The 10,869-nt window shown below is 44.2% G+C and overlaps 1 pseudogene; it reads left to right on the top strand.

Moving 5' to 3' along the window:
- The first annotated feature begins 6,341 nt into the window (after positions 1-6,341).
- On the top strand, positions 6,342-7,346 carry LOC126941285 (heterogeneous nuclear ribonucleoprotein A1-like; annotated as a pseudogene).
- Positions 7,347-10,869: the final 3,523 nt, after the last annotated feature.

The raw sequence follows: 10,869 nt of genomic DNA on the forward strand, positions 1-10,869 counted from the left end.
GTATCCTATCACAGATAGAATTTTTTTAAGGTTAGTCAAGTGAAGCAGTGGGAGTAAAGAAGAAACAAAGAAATCTGTTTCTTCCGTAACTGGTTGTGATCAATTAGTTGTAAACACCACTGTACTCAGATCAGCCACAGATAGAATGTTACTTTAACCAAAAATCAAAAATAAAATATCAAAAACATTGCTAAGAAGTTTAATCCCTCCTAAAATCCCTGAGGGAGTTCACATAAAAGAGTTATGCTCTGGACTGGGCATGTTGGCTCATGCCTGTAATCCCAGCACTTTGGGAGGTCGAGATTTGAGGATCCCTTGAGTTCAGGACCAATGTGGGCAACGTAGGGAGACTCCATCTCTTAAAATAAAATAAAAAAAAAGTTATGCTCTGAATTTATGTTTAGCTTACTTTATAAACAGATGTGGATTTATAAAAACCAATTATAGATATGTATATACACATGGTTTAATATTATACACATATATATTGCCTAGCTCTGTTGACTGAGAGGCCCGAAAAGCAGTGATATCCAGTAGCAGTGAGCACATTCAGAATCCACATCTTGGTTTCTGAATATCATTCTGCAATAAGGGAAACCAGGGCTCCTTAGTGACATGGCTGATTCTAGGCCTGAGATAGGGAAAATACAAGCTAAGCCTGGAGCATCAGGCTCCACAAAGTATCACAAAGCAAGGAATTGCTTAAGAAAACAAAATTATGGGGCATGTCAAAGGGACATAGAAGCCAACATAAAAGAAATTCCAAAAGCAAACACTGGAAGAATTTGCAAAACAAAATAAATAATATTGTTGTGGATTATGATCCAACTATAAAGTAAATATACATTGAGTCCATACTGATACAAGTAAAAGACTGGATAAATAAATAAATGGGGAGAAGAGACAAATATTCCTCATAAAAGAATTCCAAATAATATATAGATAGATACTCCCTCCTTCAGGAGGTAAAGCTTAATTTCTGCTACATCCCTCTTAAGAGGGTGCTAGACTTGTGACTCTCTTCCAAATAGTAACTTTACAGTGGGGAAACCTGGTCAACAACTGCTTTAGCCAAGTGAGGAAGGTGAACATTCCTGGTGATGTCATGTGGCTATTAGGTACACCTTCATACGGCGTGATAAGAAAGGCATTTTACCTTTGAGGTATTCTTTCCAAAAACCCGTAACCACTCCAATCATGAGAAAAAATATCAGACAAACCCAGACTGAGAGGCATTCTACGGGATACCTGACCAGTTTTCTTCAAGCATGTCAAGGTCATAAAAACAAGGAAAGGGGTGAGCATGGTGGCTCATGCCTGTAATTCCAGCACTTTGAGAGGCTGAGGCGGGCAGATCACGAGTTCAGGAGTTCAAGACTAGTCTGGCCAACATGGTGAAACCCTGTCTCTACGAAAAATACAAAAATTAGCAGGGCATGGTGGCAGGAGCCTGTAATCTCAGCTACTCGGGAGGCCGAGGCAGGAGAATTGCTTGAACCCAGGAGGTGGAGGTTGCAGTGAGCCGAGATCCTGCCACTGCACTCCAGGCTGGGCAACAGAGCAAGACTCCATCTCAAAATAAAAAATAAAAATAAAAACAAGGAAAGACTGGGCTGGGCGCGATGACTCGTGCCTGTAATCCCAGCACTTTGGGAGGCCGAGGAGGGCAGATCCTGAGGTCAGGAATTCCAGACCAGCCTGGCCAATGGGGTGAAACCCCATCTACTAAAAAAAAAAAAAAAAAAAAAAAAAAAAATTAGCCGGGCACGGTGGCACATGCCCATAGTCCCAGGTACTCCGGAGGCTGAGACAGGAGAATCGCTTGAACCAAGGAGGCAGAGGTTGCAGTGTGCAGAGACGACACAGCTGCACTCCAGCCTGGGTGACAGAGCGAGACTCTATCTCAGAAATAAAATTTTTTTTAAAGTCCGTTTCAGAGATTTTTAATACTTCCAATCTATTGAGGGTAGTATTTAAAATATAATAAAAATTAATTACTGACTTATATGATTTCATATGGTCCTTTCTTTCTTTACAGAGAAGGTCTCACTCTATCACTCAGGCTGAAATGCAGTGATATAATCATAGCTCACTGCAGCCTCAACCTCCTGGACTCAAGCAGTCCTCCCACCTCAGCCTCCCAAGTAGCTACCATGCCTGGCTACTTGGAACCTACTTTTTTTTTTTTCTTTTTTTTTTTTTTTGAGAAGGAGTTTTGCCCTTGTTGCCCAGGTTGGAGCGCAATGGCATGATCTTGGCTCACTGCAACCTCCGCCTCCTGGGTTCAAGCGATTCTCCTGCCTCGGCCTCCCGAGTAGCTGGGATTACAGGCATGCGCCACCACTCCCGGCTAATTTTGTATTTTTAGTAGAGACAGGGTTCCTCCATGCTGGTCAGGCTGGTCTCAAATTCCTGACCTAGGGTGATCCACCTGCCTCAGCTTCCTAAAGTGCTGGGTTTACAGTTGTGAGCCGCCGTGGCCAGCCATGCCTGGCTAATTTTTTTAAATGGTTTTTGTAAAGACGAGGGTCTCACTACGTTGCCTAGACTGGTCTTAAACTCTTGGCCTCACCACATAACCCTCCCCAAGCGTTGGGATTACAGGCACAAGCCACTATACCCAGCCCCACATGGTCCTTTGTCTACTAACACCAAGGAAGGTGCCTGAACTTGAACCTGTCTTGCCAGTATCTCACCCAAGATAGTTGGCCATAGTTTTGGTTAACTGTGGATGCCTAAGAACTCAGCCAAAACTTAGTTGCTTCAACAACAATGCATTATCTCTCAGAGTTTTGTAGGGTGGCTGGGCTCCACTGGGCAGTTCTTGCTTGATGTCTCTTGTGTGTTTGCAGTCAGATGACGTCTGAGGCCAAAGTCATCTACAGATTTCACTGGGCTGAACATTCCAAGGTGGCTTCTTTACTCACATGTCTGACACTTCAGCTGGATTGGCAGAAATAGCTGGGAGGTGATCAGGTATTTTTTTCTTTCTTTCTTTCTTTTTTAATTGTTTTATTTCCAAAGGTTATTGGGGAACAGGTGGTATTTGGTTACATTAGTAAGTTCTTTAATGGTGATTTGTGAAACTTTGGTGCACCCATCACCCAAGCAGTATACACTGCACCCAATTTGTAGTCTTTTATCCCTCACCCCCTTCCCACTCTTTCCCCCCTGAGTCCCTAAAGTCTCTTGTGTCATTATTGTGCCTTTGCATCCTCATAGCTTAGCTCCCACTTATGAATGAGAACATTCAGTGTTCGGTTTTACATTCCTCAGTCCCTTCACTTAGAATAAGTCTCCAGTCTTATCCAGGGGGCTGCAAATCCTATTAATTCATTCCTTCTTATGGCTGAGTAGTATTCCATTGTATATAAATACCAGTTTCTTTATTCATTCACTGACTGATGGGCATTTGGGTTGGTCCACATTTTTGTAATTGTGAATTGTGCTGCTATAAACATGTGTGTGCACATATCTTTTTCGTACAATCACTTCTCCTCTGGATAGATACCCAGTAGTGGGACTGCTGGATCAAATGGTGGTTCTACTTTAGTTCTTTAAGGAATCTCCATACTGTTTTCCATAGTGGTTGTACTAGTTTGCATTCTCAACAGCAGTGTAGAAGTATTCTCTGTTCGGGCCGGGCGCGGTGGCTCAAGCCTGTAATCCCAGCACTTTGGGAGGCCGAGACGGGCGGATCACAAGGTCAGGAGATCGAGACCATCCTGGCTAACATGGTGAAACCCCGTCTCTACTAAAAAATACAAAAACCTAGCCGGGCGAGGTGGCGGGCGCCTGTAGTCCCAGCTACTCAGGAGGCTGAGGCAGGAGAATGGCGTGAACCCGGGAGGCGGAGCTTGCAGTGAGCTGAGATCCGGCCACTGCACTCCAGGCTGGGCGACAAAGCAAGACTCTGTCTCAACAACAACAACAACAAAAAAAAAAAAAAAAAAAAGCATTCTCTGTTCACCACATCGATGCCAACATCTACTATTTTTTATTTTTTGATTATTGCCATTTTTGCAGGAGTAAGATGGTATCGCATTGTGTTTTTGATTTGCATTTCCCTGACCATTAGTGATGCTGAGGATTTTTTCATATGTCTTTTGGCCATTTGTATTTCTTCTGTTGAGAATTTCCTATTCATGTTCTTAGCCCACTTTTTGATGGGATTGTTTGATTTTTTTTTTCTTGCTAATTCATTTGAGTTCCTTGTAGATTCTGGATATTAGTCCTTTGTCAGATGTATAGGTTGTGAAGGTTTTCTCCCACTCTGTGGGTTGTCTGTTTACCCTGCTGACTGTTCCTTTTGTTATGCAAAAGCTCTTTAGTTTAATTAAGTCTCAGCTACTTATCTTTGTTCTTATTGTGTTTGCTTTTGGGTTCTTGGTCATGAAATCCCTGCCTAAGCCAATGCCTAGAAGGGTTTTTCTGATGTTATCTTCTAGAATTTTTAGAGTTTCAGGTCTTAGATTTAAGTCCTTAATCCATCTTGAGTTGATTTTTGTATAAGGTGAGAGATGAGGATCCAGTTTCATTCTCCTACATTTGGCTTCCCAGCACCATTTGTTGAATAGGTTGTCCTTTCCTCACACTACGTTTTTTTTTTTTTTTTTTTTTTTTTTTTTTTTTTTTTTTGAGACGGAGTCTCGCTCTGTAGCCCGGGCTGGAGTGCAGTGGCCAGATCTCAGCTCACTGCAAGCTCCGCCTCCCAGGTTTAGGCCATTCTCCTGCCTCAGCCTCCCGAGTAGCTGGGACTACAGGCGCCCGCCACCTCGCCTGGCTAGTTTTTTGTATTTTTTAGTAGAGACGGGGTTTCACGGTGTTCGCCAGGATGGTCTCGATCTCCTGACCTCGTGATCCGCCCGTCTCGGCCTCCCAAAGTGCTGGGATTACAGGCTTGAGCCACCGCGCCCGGCCTCACATTACGTTTTTGTTTGTTTTGTCAAAGACCAGTTGGCTGTAAGTATTTGGGTTTATTTCTGGGTTCTCTGTTCTATTCCATTGGTGTATATGCCTATTTTTATACCAGTACCATGCTGGTTGGTGACTACAGCCTTACACTATAGTTTGAAATCAGGTAATGTGATGCCTCCAGATTTCTTCTTTTTGCTTAGTTCTTCTGTGTTAGGTATGTCTCTTGAAGGCAGCAGATAGCTGGCAGGTGAATTCTCATCCATTCTTCAATTCTGTATTCTTTAGGTGGAGCTTTTTTTTTTTTTTTAGACAGAGTCTTGCTCCGTCCCCCAGGCTGGAGTGCAGTGGCGTGATCTTGGCTCACTGCAAGCTCCGCCTCCCAGGTTCATGCCATTCTCCTACCTTAGCCTCCCCAGTGGCTGGGACTACAGACGTCCGCCACCACGCCCGGCTAATTTTTTTGTATTTTAAGTAGAGACGGGATTTCACAATGTTAGCCAGGATGGTCTCGATGTCCTGACCTTGTGATCTGCCCACCTCAGCCTCCCAAACTGCTGGGATTACAGGTGTGAGCCACCGTCCCGGCCTAAGTGGAGCATTTTTTAGGCCATTTACATTAAACATTAGTATTGAGATGTGAGGTACTATTCCATTCATTGTGCTATTTGTTGCCTGTATATATTTGTTTTTTGTGTGTGTGTTTTTTTTTTTTTTAGACGGAGTCTCGCTCTGTCGCCCAGGCTGGAGTGCAGTGGCCGGATCTCAGCTCACTGCAAGCTCCGCCTCCCGGGTTTACGCCATTCTCCTGCCTCAGCCTCCCGAGTAGCTGGGACTACAGGCGCCCGCCACCTCGCCCGGCTAGTTTTTTTGTATTTTTAGTAGAGACGGGGTTTCACCATGTTAGCCAGGATGGTCTCGATCTCCTGACCTTGTGATCCGCCCGTCTCGGCCTCCCAAAGTGCTGGGATTACAGGCTTGAGCCACCGCGCCCGGCCTTTTTGTGTTTTTTTAATTGGATTTTTGTTTTATAGATCCTGTAAGATTTATGCTTTAAAGAGATTCTGTTTTGATGTGTTTCCAGTATTTGTTTCAAGATTTAGAGCTCCTTTTAGCAGTTCTTGTAGTGCTGGTTTGGTAGTTGCAAATTTTCGCAGCATTTGTTTGTCTGAAAAAGACTGCATCTTTCCTTCATTTATGAAGCTTAGTTTTGCTGGACACGAAATTCTTGGCTGATAATTGTTTTGTTTAAAGAGGCCAAAGATAAGGACTCGATCTCTTCCAGCTTATACGGTTTCTGCTGAGAAATCTGCTGTTAATCTGATAGGTTTTCCTTTATAGGTTACCTGGTGCTTTTCCCTCATAGCTCTTAAGATTCTTTCCTCAGAGATACGTTCGTCAGCTTGCTGCTTTCTGCCTGTGGACACCGCCAAAGAAGCATCGTTAAAGTCTCTCTTCTCCCTGCCCTCATGTCTAAGTCAGAGTCTCCTAAAGAGCCCGAACAGCTGAGGAAGCTCTTCATTGGAGGGTTGAGCTTTGAAACAACCGATGAGAGCCTGAGGAGCAATTTTGAGCAATGATGAACGCTCACGGATTGTGTAGTAATGAGAGATCCAAACACCAAACGTTCCAGGGGCTTTGGATTTGTCACATATGCCACTGTGGAGGAGGTGGATGCAGCTATGAATGCAAGGCCACACAAGGTGGATGGAAGAGTTGTGGAACCAAAGAGAGCTGTCTCAAGAGAAGATTCTCAAAGACCAGGTGCCCACTTAACTGTGAAAAACATATTTGTTGGTGGCATTAAAGAAGACACTGAAGAATATCACCTAAGAGATTATTTTGAGGAGTATGGAAAAATTGAAGTGATTGAAATCATGACTGACCAAGGCAGTGGCAAGCAAAGGGGCTTTGCCTTTGTAACCTTTGAGGACCATGACTCCGTGGATAAGATTGTCATTCAGAAATACCATACTGTGAATGGCCACAACTGTGAAGTTAGGAAAGTCCTGTCAAAGCAAGGGATGGCTAGTGCTTCATTCAGCCAAAGAGGTCGAAGTGGTTCTGGAAACTTTGGTGGTGGTTGTGGAGGTGGTTTTGGTGGGAATGACAACTTTGGTCATGGAGGAAACTTCAGTGGTCGTGGTGGCTTTGGTGGCAGCCATGGTGGTGATGGATATGGTGGCAGTGGGGATGGCTATAATGGATTTGGTAATGATGGAAGCAATTTTGGAGGTGGTGGAAGCTACAGTGGTTTTGGCAATTACAACAATTAGTCTTCAAATTTTGGACCCATGAAGGGAGGAAATTTTGGAGGCAGAAGCTCTTGCCCCTGTGGCAGTGGAGGCCAATACTTGGCAAAACCATGAAACCAAGGTGGCTATGGCGGTTCCAGCGGCAGCAGTAGCTATAGCAGTGGCAGAAGATTTTAATTAGGAGACAAAGCTTAGCAGGAGAGGAGAGCCAGAGAAGTGACAGGGAAGCTACAGGTTACAACACATTTGTGAACTCAGCCAAGCACAGTAGTGGCAGGGCCTAGCTGCTACAAAGAAGACATGTTTTAGACAAATACTCGTGTGTATGGGCAAAAAACTAGAGGACTGTATTTGTGACTAATTGTATAACAGGTTATTTTAGCTTCTGTTCTGTGGAAAGTGTAAAACATTCCAACAAAGGGTTTTAATGTAGATTTTTTTCTTTTTTTGCACCCATGCTGTCGATTGCTAAATGTAATAGTCTGATCATGACGCTGAATAAATGTCTTTCTAAGAAAGAAAAAAAAAATTCTTTCCACCTTCTTAACTTTAGGTAACCTGATGACAATGTGCCTAGGCAATGATTTTTTGCGATGAATTTCCCAGGTGTTCTTTGTGCTTCTTGTATCTGGATGTTCAGGTCTCTAACAAGGCCAGGGAAGTTTTCCTTGATTATTCCCCCAAGTATGTTTCCCAAACTTTTAGATTTCTCTTTTTCCTTAGGAACACCAATTATTCTTAAGTTTGGTCATTTAATGTAAGCCCAGATTTCTTAGAGGCTTTGTTCATATTTTCTTATTCTTTTTTCTTTGCTTTGGTTGGATTGAGTTAATTGGAAAACCTTGTCTTTGAGCTCTGAAGTTCTGTCTTCCGCTTGTTCAACTCCATTGCTGAGACTTTCCAGGGCATTTTGCGTTTCTCTAAGTGCGTCCATTGTTTCCTGAAGTTTTGATTGTTTTTTTTTTTTTTTTTTTTTTTTTTTTTTTGAGACGGAGTCTTGCTCTGTCACTCAGGCTGGAGTGCAGTGGCCGGATCTCAGCTCACTGCAAGCTCCGCCTCCCGGGTTTACGCCATTCTCCTGCCTCAGCCTCCCGAGTAGCTGGGACTACAGGCGCCCGCCACCTCGCCCGGCTAGTTTTTTTTTTTTTGTATTTTTTAGTAGAGACGGGGTTTCACCGTGTTAGCCGGGATGGTCTCTCGATCTCCTGACCTCGTGATCCGCCCGTCTCGGCCTCCCAAAGTGCTGGGATTACAGGCTTGAGCCACCGCGCCCGGCCTGATTGTTTTTTATTTATGATATCTATTTCATTGACGATTTCTCCCCTCATTTCTTGTATCTTTTTTTTTTTTTTTTTTTTTTTCCTTAAATTGGGTTTCACCTTTTTCTGGTACCTCCTTGATTAGCTTAATAACTGACCTTCTGAATTCTTTTTCAGGTAAATCAGGGATTTCTTCTTGGTTTGAAGCCATTGCTGCTGAGCTAGTGTGGTTTTTTTAGAGGTGTTAAAGAACTTTGTTTTGTCATATTACCAGAGTTGGTTTTCTGGTTCCCATGACAGAGTCATGGTAGACTCTGTCAGAGGGAAAGTCTAGGGATGAAGGCTGTTGTTCAGATTACTTTGTCCCACAGGGTGTTCCCTTGATGTAGTACTCTCCCCCTTTTCCTAGGGATGTGGCTTCCTGAGAGCCAAGCTGTAGTGACTGTTATCTCTCTTCTGGATCTAGCCACCCAGCAAGTCTACCAGGCTCTAGGCTGGTACTGTGGTTGTCTGTACAGAGTCCTCTGATATGAGCCGTCTGTGGGTCTCTCAGCTGTGGATACCAGCACACTATTTGCGGTGTCCTACAGGAGCAATCCACTTTCTCCAGAGGGTTCGTGGGTTCTCTCAGCTTTCTGATTTATTCCTGAGTAGTTCTGGAGCAAAAGATCACGAAGCAAGACTCCACACACTGCTGTCCAAGTGGGAGCTGCAATCTAGTCCTGTCTCCTGTCTGCCATGATCCTCCATGATGATCCCCCCAATTTACTGCCTTTTCCTGAGCTAGGGCCAAAGCTCTGCAATTCTCATCATCTTGTCTTTTAAGCTACCAACATTGAGATAATGAGGACACACAGCTATTTTTCCTCTCCAGTAGCAGCTGATGGAGCAGAAAGCTCCTGATCAGGTATTTCAATATGAGCAGCCTCACAGCGTGCTGGTTCCAGAGTAATAGGACTTCTTACATGGCTGTTGGTTTCCCTAGAGTGCATGTTGTGAAAGGCCAACTTGGAAACCACAAGACTTATCACCCAGTTTCAGAAATTTCAGTGTCATTTCCAACTCCTTTTATTGGTAAAGCAGATCAGAAGACCAAACCAGATTCAGCATGGGAGGAGACTATGCAAGAGAGTTGTAGTGCACTGGAAGGCCAACATTGAGACTAACTACCATGGCCCCAGGAGAAGGAGACTCCTGGAGAAGAAAGAAGCTGTGGAGACAGAGATGGGGGAACTAATTCCAATATACTGAGCAGGAGTGGGTCTTTCAGAAATTATGCAGTGTGGAGGTCTGTAGATCTACCTGGTTCACACTACCTGTTCCCCATGACCTATCCTCCCTACTCCCAGCATGAAACTCATATATTCACTACCAAGAGATCTAGCATTTCTGCACTTTCTGCAAAGGGGACATTTGCAATGAAACTCCCAGTCCAACAATCCAAAACTCTGCTAATCTCTCCCTCTCTAGTCTGTTATGTAGGCAGGGAGGAGGAGGAGGAGGCACCTAGAGTGATGGCTTTGGGTGATTTGGCCAGCTCAGACATTTCTTACTAAACCCTGGAGATCAGTGTAGATGTGCAGCTTTTGGTACTTGACTCCTCTGTGCATGGATATGAACTGCATTCAGCAATTCCACAGAAGGAGGGAAAGCAGTACCTGACACCTTGTTACACTGGGCAAATTCACAGCTGCAAACAAGCCTGCATGATAGCTCTGTTTGTGCTCGTATTAAATATTTTCTCCAAATTTCATCATGTAAGGAATGTGACTTAATGAATTTCCTGTGTAATTTAAAAAATGGAAACTGGAGGCCGGGCGCGGTGGCTCACGCCTGTAATCCCAGCACTTTGGGAGGCCGAGGCGGGCGGATCACAAGGTCAGGAGATCGAGACCACGGTGAAACCCTGTCTCTACTAAAAATACAAAAAATTAGCCGGGCGCGGTGGCGGGCGCCTGTAGTCCCAGCTACTCAGGAGGCTGAGGCAGGAGAATGGCGTAAACCCAGGAGGCGGAGCTTGCAGTGAGCCGAGATCGCGCCACTGCACTCCAGCCTGGGCGACAGAGCGAGACTCCGTCTCAAAAAACAAAAAACAAAAAAAAACAAAAAAAAAAATGGAAACTGGCACCTGGTGTGGTGGCTCACACTTGTCATCCCAGTATTTTAGGAGGCTGAGGTGGGTGGATCACTTGAGGTCAGGAGTTCAAGACCAGCCTGGCCAACATGGTGAAACTCCATCTCTACTGAAAATACAAAAAAAAAAAAGAGAGGGGTGCAGGCACGGTAACTCATGCCTGTACTCCTAGCATTTTGGGAGGCTGCAGTGGCAGGATTTCTTGAGCTCAGGAGTTCAACATAATGAGACCTTGTCTTAATTAAGCTTTTCTTTTTTTTTTTTTTTTTTTTTTTTGAGATGGGTCTCGCTCTGTCGTCCAGGCTAG

This window comes from Macaca thibetana, chromosome 18, assembly GCF_024542745.1.
Source record: "Macaca thibetana thibetana isolate TM-01 chromosome 18, ASM2454274v1, whole genome shotgun sequence".
In the NCBI taxonomy this organism is placed as follows: domain Eukaryota; kingdom Metazoa; phylum Chordata; class Mammalia; order Primates; family Cercopithecidae; genus Macaca; species Macaca thibetana.